At 44.4% G+C, this 17762-nt stretch overlaps 1 protein-coding gene across 1 annotated transcript in view; it reads right to left on the reverse strand.

The window, feature by feature from the left end:
• The window catches only part of LOC106607631 (nuclear receptor coactivator 1-like), a 95499-nt gene extending 77939 nt beyond the window's left edge, over positions 1-17560 (reverse strand). Inside the window, 2 exon segments of the mRNA XM_045719522.1 lie at positions 12362-12530; positions 16964-17560. The gene's annotated coding sequence lies outside the window, so the exon portion shown is untranslated.
• Between the last annotated feature and the right edge of the window lie 202 nt (positions 17561-17762).

Raw genomic sequence — 17762 nt, forward strand, 5'->3', positions numbered from 1 at the left:
TGTTGTCATTGCAGTCAATCTCAACGCTGTGCGTTATAGGGAAGACATCCTCCTTCCTCATGTGGTACCCTTCTTGCAGGCTCATCCTGACATGACCTCCAGCATGACAATGCCACCAATCATACTGCTCGTTCTGTGCGTGATTTCCTGCAAGACAGGAATGTCAGTGTTCTGCCATGGCCAGCGAAGAGCCCAGATCTCAATCCCATTGAGCACGTCTGGGACCTGTTGGATCGGAAGTTGAAGGCTAGGGCCATTTCCCCCAGATACGTCTGGGAACTTGCAGGTGCCTTGGTGGAAGAGTGGGGTAACATCTCACAGCAAGAACTGGCAAATCTGGTACAGTCCGTGAGGAGGATATGCACTGCAGTACTTAATGCAGCTGGTGGCCACACCAGATACTGACTGTTACTTTTTATTTTGACCCTCCCCTTGTTCAGGGACACATTATTCCATTTCTGTTAGTCACATGTCTGTGGAACTTGTTCAGTTTATGTCTCAGTTGTTGAATCTTGTTATGTTCATACAAATATTTACACATGTTAAGTTTGCTGAAAATAAACGCAGTTGACAGTGAGGACGTTTATTTTTTTGCTGAGATATATATATATATATAATAGACCTACAGTAAGCTCCAAAAGTATTGGGACAGTGACAAATGTTTTGTTGTTTTGGCTCTGTACTCCAGCAGTTTGTATTTGAAATGATACAATGGTTAAAGTGCAGACTGTCCGTTTTAATTGTAGGTTATTTTCATCCATATCGGGTATATCGTTTAGAAATTACATAATTTTTTTGTACATAGTCCCCCCATTTTAGGGGACAAAAAGTATTGGGACAAATTCACTTATACGTGTATAAAGTTTAGTATTTGGTCCCATATTCCTAGCACGTAATGATTAAATCAAGTGTGTGACTCTAAAAACTTATTGGATGCATTTACTGGTTTGTTTTGGTTGTGTGCCCAATAGAAATTAATGGTAAATAACGTATTGCATTATTGGAGTCACTTTTATTGTAAATAAGAATATGTTTCTAAACACTTCTACATTAATGTGGATGCTACTATGATTATGGATAGTCCTGAATGAATCATGAATAATGAGTGAGAAAGTTAGATGCACAAATATCATACACACCCCCCCAACAAAAAGCTAACCTCCCCTGTTATTGTAATGGTGAGAGGTTAGCGTGTCTTGGGGGTATGATATTTGTCCTGCCGAAATGTGAATTTGGTATAGAGGACACAGGGCGGGGTGCCTTGTAAGGATCCGCCGACGGCGAGTGGGAAATCTGCCCTTACCATCAATATTACTCGCCAACGTACGATCAACCATCAGACAATAAATTAGACGAATATCCTACCAACGGGACATCAAACTGTAATATCTTATGTTTCACCTTATTGTGGCTGAATGACAACATGGAAAACATTCAGCTGGCGGGATATACATTGCACCAGCTAGACAGAACAGAACACTCCGGTAAGACGGACAGGCGGGGATTGTAAACAATAGCTGGTGCAAGAAATCTAAGTCTCTAGATTTTGCTCGCCTGAAGTAGAGCATCTCATGATAAGCTGCAGACCACACTATTTGCCAAGAGAGTTTCTATTTTTTTCGTACCACCACAGACGGATGCTTGAACGAAGACCGCACTCAGTCAGCTGTAAAAGGAAATAAACAAACAGGAAATCCCTCACCCAGAGGCGGCGCTCCTAGTGGCCGGGGATTTTAATGCGTGGAAACATAAATCAGTTTTACCTCATTTCTATCAGCATGTTAAATGCACAACCAGAGCGCCCAAAAAATACTAGATCACCTATACTCCACACACAGAGACACGTACAAAGCTCTCCCTTGCCCTCCATTTGGCAAATCTGACCATAATTCTATCCTCCTTATTCCTGCTTCCAAGCAAAAATTCAAGCAGGAAGCACCAGTGACTCGGTCTATAAAAAAATGGTCAGATGAAGCAGATGCTAAAATACAGGACTGTTTTGCTAGCACAGACTGGAATATGTTCCCTGGATTCTTCCGATGGCATTGAAGAGTACACCACATCAGTCACTGGCTTTATCAATAAGTGCATCGAGGACGTCCCCCCCCCCAGTGCCTGTACATACATTCCCCAACCAGAAGCTATGGATTACAGGCAACATTCGCAATGAGCAAAAGGGTAGAGCTGCTGCTTTCAAGGTGCGGGACTCTAACCCGGAAGCTTATAAGAAATCCTGCCCTCCGACGAACCATCAAACAGGTAAAGTGCCAATTCAGGACTAAGACTGACTCGTACTACACCTGCTCTGACGCTTGTCGGATGTGGCAGGGCCTGCAAACTATTACAGACTACAAAGGGAAGCACAGCCGCGAGCTGCCCAGTGACACGAGTCTACCAGACGAGCTAAATCACTTCTATGCTCGCGTCGAGGCAAGCAACACTGAGGCATGCATGAGAGCTTCAGCTGTTCCGGGCGACTGTGTGATCACGCTCTCCATAGCCGACGTGAGTAAGACCTTTAAACAGGTCAACATTCACAAGGCCAGGCGGATTACCAGGACGTGTGCTCCGGGCATGTGCTAACCAAGTGGCAGGTGTCTTCACTGACATTATCAACATGGCCCTGATTGAGTCTATAATACCAACATGCTTCAAGATGACCACCATAGTCCCTTTGACCAAAAACACTAAGGAAACCTGCCTAAATGTTTACAGACCTGTAGCACTCACGTCCGTAGCCATGAAGTGCTTTGAAAGGCTGGTAATGGCTCACATTAACACCATTATCCCAGAAACCCTAGACCCACTCCAATTTGCATACCGCTCAAATAGATGATGCAGTCTCTATTGCACTCCACACTGCCCTTTCCCACTTCGAAAAAAAGGAACGCCTACGTGAGAATGCTATTCATTGATTACAGCTCAGCGTTCAACACCACAGTGCCCTCAAAGCTCATCACTAAGCTAAGGATCCTGGGACTAAACACCTCCCTCTGCAACTGGATCCTGGACTTCCTGACGGGCCGCTCCCAGGTGGTGAGGGTAGGTAGCAACATATCTGCCACGCTGATCCTCAACACTGGAGCCCCTCAGGGGTGCGTGCCCAGTCCCCTCCTTTACTCCCTGTTCACCCACAACTGCATGGCCAGGCACGACCCCAAACCATCATTAAATTTGCAGACGACGCAACAGTGGTAGGCCTGATCACTGACAAGACAGCCTATAGGGATGAGGTCAGAAACCTGGCCTGGTGGTGCCAGAATAACAACCTATTCCTCAACATAATCAAGACAAAGGAGATGATTGTGGACTACAGGAAAAGGAGGACTGAGCACACCCTCATTCTCATCGACGGGGCTGTAGTGGAGTAAGTTGAGAGCTTCAAGTTTCTTGGTGTCCACATCACCAACAAACTAGAATGGTCCAAACACACCAAGACAGTCGTGAAGAGGGCACGACAAAACCTATTCCCCCTCAGGAGACTGAAAGGATTTGGCATAGGTCCTCAAAAGGTTCTACAGCTGCAACATCGAGAGCATCCTGAGCCTGGTACGGCAACTGCCCGGCCTACAACCGCAAGGCACTACAGAGGGTAGTGCGTACGGCCCAGTACATCACTGGGGCTAAGCTGCCTGCCATCCAGGACCGCTACACCAGGCGGTGTCAGAGAAAGACCCTAAAAATTGTCAAAGACCCCAGCCACAGACTGTTCTCTCTGCTACTGCATGGCAAGCAGTACCGGAGCGCCAAGTCTAAGACCAAAAGGCTTCTCAACAGCTTTTTCCCCCAAGCCATAAGACTCCTGAACAGATAATCAAATGGCTACCCGGACTATTAGCATTGTGCCCCCCCCCACCCGCCAACCCCCTCTTTTACACTGCTGCTACTCTGTTTATCATCTATGCATAGTCACTTTAACTATACCTACAGGTACATATTACCTCAATTAGCCCGACTAACCGGTGCCCCGCACTCTGTACTGGTACCACCTGTATATAGCCTCTCTACTGTTATTTTACAGTTTTTTTTTTTAAACTTATCTATTGTTTCTCTAATACCCATTTTTTACTTTACTTTGCACTGTTGGTGGGCTTGTAAGTAAGCATTTCACTTTAAGGTCTACACCTGTTGTATTCGGCGCACGTGAGAAATAAACTTTGATTTGAGCTTTTCCTTTTTTATTAATTTGTTAAACTTTCTAAAAACATAATTCAACTTTGGCATTATGGGGTATTGTGTGTCGGCCAGTAACATAAAATCTAAATTTCATCCATTTTAAATTCAGGCTGTAACACAACAAAATGTGGAAAAAGTCAAGGCGTGACGAATACTTTCTGAAGGCGCCGCAGCATTAAAATCACTTAACCTTCACTCTGATTTCAAAAGTACCAACTCAAACTATCAGCGACGATATTGATCTCATGCTCTGACACTTCTAGGTTTGTGGCTTATCCTGCTTCTCCACCACATTGCTCTCTGCGTCATTCCCCATTGGCCTTTATCTCTTCCCCTGGGTTCCATGCCGTTCCATATCATCTGCTTTTTCTCAGGGAGATCGCTTAGGCCTACTGTTTGTTATGGTTAGCTGTCCCTCGCCATCGCCACAACAGGCCCTCGGCCCTACTTCCTGTAAGCGAGCCCAGATAACACACGCAGTGGCGAGTTCACTCAGTCACTCGGTTATCCATCTCCTGGCCTGGCGACAATGGGCAAATCACACTGCTCCATGCCAGTGTGCCACCACATCACTCCACTTTAAAGGAAGATGTCATTTCCATGAGGTTTGTGGCTGAGCGGAGCCACTAAGCTAAAACATCCTGACCTGTCTGTCTGACTGTGTCGGTCTGCCCATAGGGCCACAGCTGAAATGCTCTCTCAGTTACACAACATGGGACATGGTGGCACCTGTCACAAACCACTAAGCTCAAAGATATGTTTTTTCTCTTACAAACACTAGGCTAGGCTGCTTTTGACTGGCTATTACATAAAGCCTATGTTCTTCAAGTGAGTACATAGGAAGACTGATTTGTAGGCCCTGTGTCCTACTGATTATTTTTCTTAAGTCAACATGGTCTATAACTTTAGGCTATAAGCCCATCTTTAAGATGAGTTGTTGCCTTATTTGAACAAGCCTACAACTCAAGCTGTGCCCTGAACTGCCCTTTCCCTCTCCTCCTAAACTCTCCTTTTCACTATGACCCATTTTAACATGTTGGGTTTTAACGCTCCCTAATGAAAGCTAAGCCACTTTCCAAATCAGTTCCCCCTTGAATTACAATTAGACATTTTCAAGTTCAAGTACACCGTGTAAAATTCCTTTCACAATCAATGATGGCCAGGGTGACGGTGTTGTACGTATAAGATAAGTCACAATGTAGCCCAAAGATGTACATTAAAAGAAAGCACTATAAGTAGGTGGATAAACCATAAGTATGTAATGCATAGGCTATGACTTAACTGAATAACATCTAGGCATTTGATTTACATGACAAAAATGCAGCACATGTGACAGCCCCTGAGACCACATGGTCAGGGGGAGAGCTGAGCACAAACTCAACATGCTGTGGAGTGGAGAGAAGAAAAGCTAAAAACAAGGTGTGTTTAAAGACTCACTGAGTAACCTCTGCAAATCCCTCTCCCCACCTAAAGCTCAATGGTGGCTGAGAGAAACTAAAGTACAGGCACTTACAACAAGACTGCAAAACAAGTAGCTACCTATTCACTCATTCCCAAACACAAATAGCCAGAGGCCTTTGCCCCCCCCCACTCATTACTCAGAAAACACACACACACCACAGTAACCTGAAGGTAAACAACTAGCTCAAGTCAAAAGAAAAGAGAAGGAGAGAGAGAAATGAAGATTTAAAAAAAAAGTGACCCAGTAAGAGAGACACGCACCTGAAGCCCAGCTCAGCCTAGCGTTGGCCTGTGTGTGTGTGTGTGTGTGTGTGTGTGTGTGTGTGTGTGTGTGTGTGTGAGAGAGACGTAAAGGAGCCCGGCAGTCAGTCAGTCAGAGGAGGAACACGCAGGTGCCAGGCAGCAGCCTCATGGACTGGGCTGAGAGCAGAAGAAGTAGCTGCAGTCCACAGACAGAGCACTAACTCCTCTGACAGGGTTCTGGGAGAAGCAGAACACCGTCAAGAGCTTTCCATTCCACAGGCAGGCTTGCTCTCTCTCCTTTTTCCTGCACTCTCTTTCACCGAGCTCTTCTGATCTCGCACATTTGCTCACGCGGAGGTACTCTAATCACCTCCCTCACAGACAGAAAAGAAACGTATGGCACTGGGAGAAGGACAGCCCACCACAGAGAGAAAAAAAAAAAAAGGGGGGGGGGGTTATGAAATCAGTCCCCCAGGCACTGTGAATGGAGAAAGGGAGACTGTGGCAGCGAGAGGACAGTTCACAACGAGAGACCCCTCGTGGAGGAGCCTTGGGGAGCTTAGCAGCGAGCACGCTTTAGGAACGGACATCCCGCATGCTTTACTGCACACAGGACTACCCCCTCTCTCCCTGGCAGAAATGGTTTGCTCCATGAGAAGCTGCTCAGTCACTGTTGCAGAGTTCCTCCCCCCTGAAATATAGGACACAACAGGAGAATGTATACAGTTCTCCTGAAAGCACTAACACAGGCCTAACTGGGTCTGTACTGTATGACTCAATGCACCGCTTTATCTTCACTGTACTGTATTCTGAATGCTCTGCAAACCGGATTCAAATTACAGCAGTCATCAAAACAGAAGCAGTTGTAGAATTAAGGCACATCCACATATGTTGTGTGAAATGTTCAAGGGACCTCAAAACGTGGGTCAGTACAGTAAGATAGAGGCAGAGACACAGATTGTGTCATTTTAAAATAGCAACAGTATACAGACAGAATGCCAACCATTCTGTGTTTGTTTCACGCCTCATTTGGCTACGTCTCCATAGAAAGACACACACACCCCCCACCCCCCCACCACATTACCAATCTGATCCTCCTCATCATCGTCGCTAGAGCCGCACTTTGGCCTCTTGCGTTTTTCTGTCCGAAAGGCCGGTCCGGGTTGGGTCAGAGCTGGCCCTTCACCACTCACCAGACCCCCAGGTCTCATGTCTCCCTCTCACAGGCCCTCATTCTTCAGCTAGTCCCCCTCAAATCAGCCTGCCTGGCTGTCACACACACACACACACACACACGCAGACATATCTGCTCACACTTCCAGACCTGCCCTTCTCCTGCCCCCTCTAAGGCATCCACTTCCTAGTTCCTAATGAACATCAGGAAATGTCAATGGGTCATGGGTATAGTGCCATGCTGCTCTGTGCAGCAACACGTGTGTATATGTGTAGCGATAGGCCGTAAATCGCTCCCCGCAAGCTCCAGCTAGGTGAGCCAGGTGGTAGCTATGCCTACGTGATTGCCCCTACCTACAGCTAGGGCGGATATAGGGACAGCCTCAGGAACAGGGAAACCAGACTGGCCCCCTGCCCCTCTCAGAGTATTGTTCCACACTCTCACTGTTTACACCCCGATTTAGGATGTTTACACAGAGGAGGAAATGGCCCAGTGCAGTCAGACCTCTACAGCACTGCTACAGTGCAGCAGCAGTCCTCTCCTCTCCTCAGGCTCCTAGCAGTGAGGCCCAGCCTAGGATACTACAGTACAGCAGCCTGCCTGCCAGAATGGCAAGGGGCCACAGCCAAAGTTATGGCTACAGTTCTGGTTGGCTGAGGCCTATGGCCGGGGATGATGTAACATATTATTCTTGGCTAAAGTTTATGGATAATGGCACAGATTATGGCTATGGTTATTGTAACAGTTATGGCTGGGCCATGGGCGTGGGTTTGGGCTAAGGCAATGGCCGTAGCGTGAAGGGACACTTTTATGGCTTATGGCACCACTTAAAACTGCCGTTATGGCTTTACAGACACTTAAGGCAACAGTTATGACTACTGTTATGGCAACAGCTAGTACAGCTAAAATATGGTACCAATTACGGCTAAGGAATTGGATACGGTGCGACTAGTTCTAAACTTTGACGGCCCGATGTAAAGTTATGGCTTCAAACCTTTTTACATAACAGGATCCCTGCAGTACAGAACCAGTGCATCAGTGGCACATATCATGCACTCACTCTATGATAACAGGCCAGGTATACAAGCAGCATTGCGCAGTCCCACTGATTTAATGACCCCTCTTAGCTTAATGATGAGACAGAGGAGACGATAAGAAGCTCATCAATACAATGCTCAGATCCTTGTCAGACATCTGGTGAGCTGTGAGTGTGACCCGCTAGGTGATTAGAGTAGAGAGTTCTGCCGTGGTGTGAGACTAGGAGCAGTTTTGAAGACAGACAGACAGACAGACAGACAGACAGACAGACACACACACACACACACACACACACACACACACACACACACACACACACACACACACACACACACACGTGGAGCAGCAGGACGGGGGTGAGAAGTCACGGGCCTGAGGTGCAAACTGAGGCAGATGTACTGTGTGTGTGTGACATCTCACACTGTTTCACTAGCACTATAGCCCTCAGAGAAAAACACTCAATCTCATGAAACTACCATTTGGGCTGAACTAATTGGCTCTCTTAAAATTTGACTGAGGACCCATTAAAACGCTGACAGGGACAGACTCATCTCATGGTGAGGCAGCGAAGAGACATTGTCCGCTAACTCAGCCACTTTTCTAAACAACTCAGCCACTTTTCTAAACAACTCAGAAGACTGTATTGATTCATTAATTGACTTAAATAAGGCAATTCTGTTGACCTAACCCATGGTCATGAATGTGTAGACAGTACTCTTCACACTCTTTAGTTATTGATGCACTTAGCCTAGATGTAGGTTTAGGCCAAGCTTCAGTTGGGAAATTTGGTTAAAAAAGGGGGGAACTCTTTTTGCTAGAATTGTTTTGGAGTGTTGCCTTGGAAACCCTGAAAAAATAGATATCTTACCTCAAAATCCAATAAATTATGGGGTGGGGTTGTTTACCTATAGGGAGTAACAGTATTAACACTAATATCATACCCTGTACTTACCTATACTTAGCTATAGTTTAACAGTAGAAATATAATTGCCGCACTTCCAGAAACTGTATTTTAACTGTGGCACTGTCACAACATTCACTTTGTTTTGTCTTTGTACAGCTGTCAAATGACCAAAAACACTTGGGTCAAAAGTGCACGAGCGACTGTGGCAGGAGAGTTTCAATAGCAGGTATGCATGTACCACAAAGCCTACTTCATAATGAACCAGTTTTCTAAAAAGGACTGTGTTTGCTATGCTAAAAGTAGACCTTCGAGATTTAAGGTTCAAAGGAAAACCAAAAGGAAATACAAGACAGCCCTTAAACCATACAAAGATTATGTAATCCACTTGTGTTAAATACATAATCACTGTTAATGTAAATGTCACGACGTAATTTGCCTTGGTGTTTTTCTAACGGAAAAATACTTAAACTTCGCCATAGGAAATATACAATATCCTGAAATGAATATAAATATGAAGTTCTACAAATGATTTAGTTATGCACCCAACATACAGTAATTGATTCAGTAGATTTCATTGCGCAGTACCATACAGTAGATGAGAGGGAGCAATACTGCGTAGGCTGGGTCAGATTTCACATTTCCATGGCAACAGCTGAGGGGCTGTTAACTACCAAAACACAGCTAATTTGTGTGTGTGTGTGTGTGGGGGGGGGGGGTAAAAATGTGCTGCGTTTCAGTAGTTCACAGCCCCTCAGATGTTGCCGTGGGGGTGGGGTGGGCGCTCAACCTGAGTGTTTTTCAAACCCCCTCCCCCCTTATCACGCAGCATGGGCACCTCAGGTAATAATAATAATCAGAAATTCAATCTGTGAAACGCCCAAACTATGCACTGGCCTCCGTAGCAACATCAAGACCCTTTCCCACAAAGCCTCTGCTCCCCCTTCTCGACCTGTCACCCAGCCTTCGTACTGGAGGTAATATTAGCAGCTTTTTATATTAGATTGGAGCAATTTCTACACTGAAAAATGTTTTAAGAAAAAGTGTTGGTCCCGTGTATCATAAGCTGAAATAAAAAATCCCAGACGTTTTCCATTCACACAAAAAGCTTATTTTTCTCAAATGTTGTGCACAAATTTGTTAACATTCCTGTTAGTGAACATTTCTCCTTTGCCATGATAATCCATCCACCTGACAGGTGTGGCATCTCAAGAAGCTGATTAAACAGCATGATCATTACACAGGTGCACCTTGTGCTGGGGACAATAAAAGGCCACTCTACAAATGTCACAGATTGGTGTGATTGGCATGCTGAATGATGCAGGAATCTCCACCAGAGCGGTTGCCAGAGAATGTAATGTTTCTCTACCATAAGCCGCCTCCAACGTTGTTTTAGAGAATTTGGCAGTACGTTCAACCAGCCTCACAACCGCAGACCACGTGTATCCACGCCAGCCCAGGACCTCCACATCCGGCTTCGTCACCTGCAGGATGGTCTGAGACCAGCTACCCGGGCAGCTGATGAAACTCTGGGTTTTCACAACTGAAGAATTTCTGCACAAACTGTCAGAAACCGTCTCGGGGACCCTCATCTGCGTGGTCGTCGTCCTCACCGGGGTCTTGACCTGACTGCAGTTCGGCATTGTAACCAACTTCAGCGGGAAAATGCTCACCTTCAATGGCCACTGGCACACTGAAAGTGTGCCCTTCACAGATGAATCCCGGTTTCAACTGTACCGGGCAGATGACAGATGTCGTGTGGGCGAGCGGTTTGCAGATGTCATCATTGTGAACAGAGGGCCCCATGGTGGCGGTGGGGTTATGGTATGGGCAGGCCTAAGCTAAGAACAATGAACACAATTGCATTTTATCGATGGCAATTTCAATGCACAGAGATACTGTGACGAGTTCCTGAGGCCCATTGTTGTTATTCATCCGCCCCCATCACCTCATGATAATGCACGGCCCCATGTCACAAGGATCTGTACACAATCCCTGGAAGCTGAAAAAGTCCCAGTTTTTCCATGACCTGCATACTCACCAGACATGTCACCCATTGAGCATGTGTGGGATGCTCTGGATCCATATATACTACAGCCTGTTACAGTTCCCGCCAATATCCAGAAACTTCACACAGCCATTGAATAAGAGTGGGACAATATTCCACAGGCCACAATCAACAACCTGATCAACTCTATGAGAAGGAGATGTTGCGCTGCATGAGGTAAATGGTGGTCACACCAGATACTGACTGGGTTTCTGATCCACTCCCCTACTTTTTTTCTTAAGTTATCTGATCAATAGATGCATATCTGTATTCCTAGTCATGTGAAATACATGGATTTGGGCCTAATGAATATATTTGAATTGACTGATTTACTTATATGAACTGTAACTCAGTAAAATCTTTGCAATTATTGCATGTTGCGTTTTTATTTTTGTTCAGTGTAATTAAAAAAACAACGGCGCAAACATCAGCGACAGCAGAAGTAGAAAAAGACCTCTACCACTGAGCTGAGCAAGCCAACCGTCAAAACCACGGTAAACAACTCAACAATCGAGAGATGGAATGCTGATTGGGTGGGGGTCAAGACCACTCAAGATAGTGCCACCACAATGTTCTGCAAAGCTTTCCGCGAAACTCCAGTACCTTTGACATGCAAGAGTTTTCTAGGTAGGCCAACTTCGGTTTAGTGATAGCAAATGAAAATGCCCTGGAAATGCCTCCAAAAATGAGTTCACGAGGTCCAAAAAAATGCCATTGCAAAAAGGTTTATTTCCTATCCTGTATGGAGCATGACTCCTATCAGCATATCCTAGTTTGGTTGATTATGTGCTACAGTAATGTGATTACATGTGACAGGCAGCAGCATATATAGATAGATACAAGCCTCATCTGTGTTGTGTTGTTCTTGCACTGAACACTCCCTGTATGGACAAGGGGTTTAGCAGCACAATGACCTGACCTGTCTCTCTTTGTCCCCCTTACTCATCTGTAAGGACTGGCTACTAGGGTGTAAACAATATAACAGTGACTATGTCAGTCTATAGTCAGGTTTCTGCAATATTGTTCTATCAACTTCCTAATGATCACTGCTAGAAAAAAAAGATCATACTGAGGACATTTTGAAGTATTAATATTCACTCTTTCAACACACTGTATGGGGGGGAAGAGTTGAAGAGGGTTAGATGAATAAGCTAATTGATCAATCAATCCAATATGTCTACGAATTCATGATAAACCGGACCTTTATCCAGAGAAAGCTAGTTAAGGGGACAGGCAAGGAACCTCGCCTATGTAGCAAAAACATAGACCGGAACCAGGGGATGCAATTGAGGTACAGTATATATAAGGGGGTCACAGTTACTTGATCTAGGGCTCCAGAGGGTGACTCATGGGGGGCTGCTGTGGTGGTGGTCATCCGCTCTGAGGGGGGTGGTGGTGGGGCGGGCAGGATCCAGGAGAGGGGGCTACGGCGCCAAGGCCTCCCTGTCATGCAGCACCATCCCACTGGGGGAGGAGGTAGCGAGCTGGACCTCGAGAGAGAAGAGAGAGAGAGAGAGAGACTTTAGTGTTTACTGGAGGAGCATGTGGGACAGGCTGACAAGATGAACGATGCTTACTGGTCGATCATGCATGGCAGCTGCTCAAGCCTTCAGCTAATTGAAACTTTTGGCGCCTCTAGCGGCGTTCACGGGAGCAAGCGCCATGAACCGCGTCGCTTGCAAAATGGCTTGCGTTTTGCCCCCCTTCTCCCATTGAGGTCTATGAGACATTCTCCGCTTACCGTGGCACGTTGTGACCATATGGGATAGCAGCCTATAGCCTACAGCTCATCCCTCCATTGTGAGGAAATATGACATCACTGACAGGCGATACATTGCTCCCCATCTGCCCTACTGAAGTAAAACCAACCAGACTTTTCAACAAATAGGCTAATAGATGCTCTGTTAGAATAAAATTGAGCCTAAAGGAGTGACAACACACCCGCTACAAAACCATCTCCAGACACAGGAGGCATGATGCAGCAGGCAGTTAACACTGATTGATGTTCCTCTAGCACTTAACCTGTTACAACATCCTGTACTTTGAACTTTGGGGGTGAGATTTTCACTACCGTTTCTCAAATCTGTTTCAAATGACTCCTGAGGGCACAGATCCAGTCAGCAGATGCTACTGTATGTGAGAGGGAAAAAAATGTTTTCTTCACCACAACAACTTAAAGGGAGGCCCATGGGAGTCAGTCACACTGCCTGCCAAACCACAGCCAAGCATCTCACTCCCGCAGTACAGTTCCACTGTACAAACGGTTGTCTCAGTCCTCTTCCTAGCATGCCCCGATAAAATAATTAATGGGACACTGGGATCTGGTTCTTCAGCTCAAATCAGTGAATGCGCCACAGCGCTCTCTTCCCTCAATCTCTCCCTCTATTTCCTTCCCTACCCCCACAAATTCACACAGCCTGCTGCACAAGCTTTTTTCCAGGGAGAGGAGAATGTAGGTCAGCTCTCTGAAGGCTGTGGAGGCACAGCTGAGCACCCGCTCCATTCCTCTCCACCACACACACAGGAATCTGATCATCCTCACAAGGGTTTGGATCATGCTTGTCCATTAAAAACACCAATGTAAAATCAATCTTACCATTTCATCACTATAATATGACCAAAATCATTTAGCCTATATGAATATGAAGCTTTTCACCTTTTAACCCATGCACACTAATGCAGGTGCCTTGGGTTAAAAAGCAAATTCCTCACTAAGCTGGTGAAAATGGAATGCTTTAAACATGACTACACTGAAAAGGCTGTCGAGAATGGCTGTGCTTACATTTACATTTTAGGAAGATCTTAAAAGATCTGGTCTGATTTAGCTCCCACCACATTCTCTCCCTACATTATGAATATGCTTTAATATTAAAGGGGCAGTCAGAGGTTACTACATCTGTTTTTGGACTAATAGATTAATGATATGTACCCATGGATTCTTAAAGAATATAACTTAGAAATGTCTCTTGAGCTTAGTTCATCTGTCGTACCCCATCAGAAACCAAAATATATGCTTGTTTTACTCCAATGTTTGTAAACAAAGTAAATGTAAACAAACACTATATAGCCGCAAAACATGGTCAAAACTATAATTTTGATATCATGGTCAGTCCTTGCATCCATAGCTCTGTATATGAGAGTGGTGATGTTTCTCCTGCCCCATCCCTCAGCTTGTTACCGAAACAGGGGTCAGGGAGTCACTTTGTTATGGTTTCAACTGCTGATTGACACTAAGCCTACAAATCAAAATTATGTCACAAATAGTTCAAAATGAATCTATCCGAAACCCTGACCACCTTCCTCCCTGGGAAATACAATAACAATGTGTCAGTCATGTCTCCCGCTTCTGAGAAATGCTCAAATCAAGGCCATGGCCATATAAATTCATCTGCTACTGTGCTGGAATGTTGCAGGTAACAAGGTTGTGGATTCTTGCGACATATTGTCTATTCCCAAACCCACCCACATTTCTTACTCTCTTTCAGCAAGAGGAAATAAAACCAGACGGGGGGGAAATAAAGAGTATTAAGATTTGATAAAGGAGTGCAAACTAGTAGCAAATATGACCTATTTGTTCCGGAGCTTGATAGCAGTGCGACAACCAAAAGCAAATGAAACTACTGGTGAAGATAGTACCAACTTTGACCTGCATAGCTGAGGCCTGATTGCATTGACTTCAGTCTTTTGACTAATCACATCAGATCTTTTCACATTAGATATTTGTCAGAGCTGATCTAATTGGTCAAAAGACCAATTAGTGAAAAAAAGATCAGAATTAGACTGCATGTCTAAACACAGCCAACGAGGCCTAGGCAAGTAGCCTATTGCCTACACACACACACTACACTTTTTGCCCGGCCTATCCTAATTGCACTGCATTTACAACCAAATATGTGCATAAAGAAACCCAAATTAAAATATGGATTCTTAGATCCTCCCCCACAAAGCTAATAAGAATGAAATACATTTACTAAGGGATAATAAAGAGGATATGCATTCTATAGAAAAGAATGAATGATGAGGAAGGTGTGTTCTACGACACGCTAGCGGAGTGGAACTAACCTTCCACGGAGTTGCATTATTTTCCAGAGAACGCATAGAGCCACGAGTTGATTATCCCTTTTATACCATGGCTATAATTTAACGCATTTGCCGCTAGAAATGTGTTCAACATCCACTGCAGTAGCTAGCAAGTTCACTAAATAGCGTCAGTAGTTGCATTGGTAGCCAAACAGACTTGCTAGTTTAGCAAACCAAACCATCAACCCTAGCTTTCTATTATAAAAATTGATTAAACAACGCCAATGTTTTCAATTTGACTTTTGCTTTCAAAAGCAGCTCAAACATAAAATGAACCATAGCCATTTAATTCGACCATGCAAATAGAGCCCCACAGTGGAGGTGTCATAATACCCATAAAACCCAGCGGTCAAACAGGGACATGCTTCCAATCATTTTGCCACCATTAATTTTTCATATGGAACTTTAGAAACACTTAAAATAAGGGCTGTGTTTCGTGTAGGCTAACCCTGGCGAGACGTTTTGCTAACCATGTAAATCTCTCTAGGACAGGGTGACTTATCAATTTATTTGGCTCCATTTACTCTCAGAATCGAAAATGCTAATTAGCATCAAAGTAGACATCATGCAAAACTACAAATCCCTGCAAGATCCGGCACGCCACCCCAGGTAGTGTCAATTTAAAACTGGCACACAAGAGTACACAGAATTGTCAAATTTAAAGAAATGTAGCCAATTTATTAGATAGTTAATCCAGAGATTCTTACCTTTGCCTCAATTCGGCAGTGTCTTCCCGATCATGGCATTTGTAGTTCTTTGATAGATATATTAGCATTTCATATGGGGGGTAAATACAGGCGAATATATTGATAAATCACCTTGTCCTAGAGAGATTTACACAGTTAACGTCACGCCAGGGTAAGACTACACATCACGCCAGGGTAAGACTACAAAAAAACACAGCCCTTACTTTAAGTGTTTCTAAAATCCCCTATGGGGAAAATGAATGGTGGGGAAATTATTAGAACCATTTACTTGTTTGACACTAGGTTTTGTGACTCATACTGTGGTACTCTATAAAAGGAACTAATGCATGCTCTAGAATGCCCTTCAAGCAATCAAAAACAACTATTCAACAATGCCATGGTATAAAATACTATGTGTAACAAAAGACAGTCCACAACTGAGGATAATGTCACTACATGTACTTGAATTTGATTGAAGGAAATGCCTCACTGGTGGTGTGGCCAAAGCAACGTCCATAATTCCATAACTGAGCCTCACCCTCCAGTCCAATCACGCGGGTGCAAACCTGTCAATGGAGTTGCCATCGTCACAAATTGATCCCTAATTGATTAGCTACCTTGGCCAATAAAAATACGCCCAATTCACCTTGTATCAATGGCTAGGTAGGGAGAACTTTAACTTCCCAGCGTGGTCGCACTTAAGCCAAACGGTAGTATAATGTTTGATTAACCAAATAGGGCACTTTAATGTAGCTAATGAAAACAATTAATTGGATCGAAGATTGCATTTTAAGTACAGCTAGTTCGCCATCTTGCAAACAAGAGGCACGTGCTCTACTACTCCATAACGAGACATTGACAAAAATCACATCCATTACTGGGTCAAGGATTCAACGTTGGATTAGCTGTCTTCCTTACGTGCAACAAACTTCTCAACTTGTTTGCAATCTCACATTAACGTTTTAATATCGGGATCAAATACATTGTTTCAATTGACTGATTTATTGGAAGGTCAACGTTAGCTGGCTAACTGGCCCACTTCACGTTTGATCCTTCGCTACTAGCTAACGTTAGCTGGCATGTTCGCAGTCCGCGGCTAAATCTGGTTTAGTCCAAACTATTTTGCGGCAGTTCTGCAGGGTGTTGTGCTGACTTACCTGTCTCAATCTCCGTATACGTTGGTGTTTATCTTCTGTATTTATTACATTTCAATGCAATCTGTCGTTGATTAAAGTTAAGACGTTCAATTTCCATGCATAAATTGGCTAATTCGGAAGTAAATATTTTACAGTAAAGCCCGTAAATTGGGCGGCCAGTGCCAACTAGTTCGGGTGCCTTGGTTTTCTCTTCTGCCGCTCCATGAATCAATCTCTTCCACTCGCTATGGATAATGTGGTCTGGCGCTGTAGTTTGACACAAGCCAGGGAGAACATGGCTGTTGGCTAATGTTGACAAACAAGCCTGTGAGTAAAAATCACACTATTGAAGCTAGCGAGATTAGCAATGTAAGCTAATTCAAAGCCAGTTTCAAAATAATGTCGCTGTTTTCAGCTTTTCAAATTTGCGCTTTTGAAATTGTCATTCACGGTTTACTAATATTTGACTCTTTATGTCGCGTAGGTCTCTCCCCTCCGCCATTTTCAACATGTCGCTACACAAACAAACAATGGTAGCTCGTGCACGCACAATGACAGCAAGTAGGCTCGTTCCTGAGGAGAGGGAAAAGAAGCTGGACTTGATATGTCACCATAGAGATGTAAAACAGTTGCACGAACATCCACTTACAGAGCATGATGTTTTTGTTACGATTTCAAATTTTTTTTTTTTTTTTTTTACAAGCATCTGTGTTGTACCTCGGAAATGAAGTTCAAGTAGTGGGATAGCTCTAAAGTGGCAATGAAGTCAGTTTGCACAGTTCAGATGATTTCTAAATGTATTTCGTATACATTGTACTTT

Source organism: Salmo salar, chromosome ssa06, assembly GCF_905237065.1.
Source record: "Salmo salar chromosome ssa06, Ssal_v3.1, whole genome shotgun sequence".
NCBI classification, from domain to species: domain Eukaryota; kingdom Metazoa; phylum Chordata; class Actinopteri; order Salmoniformes; family Salmonidae; genus Salmo; species Salmo salar.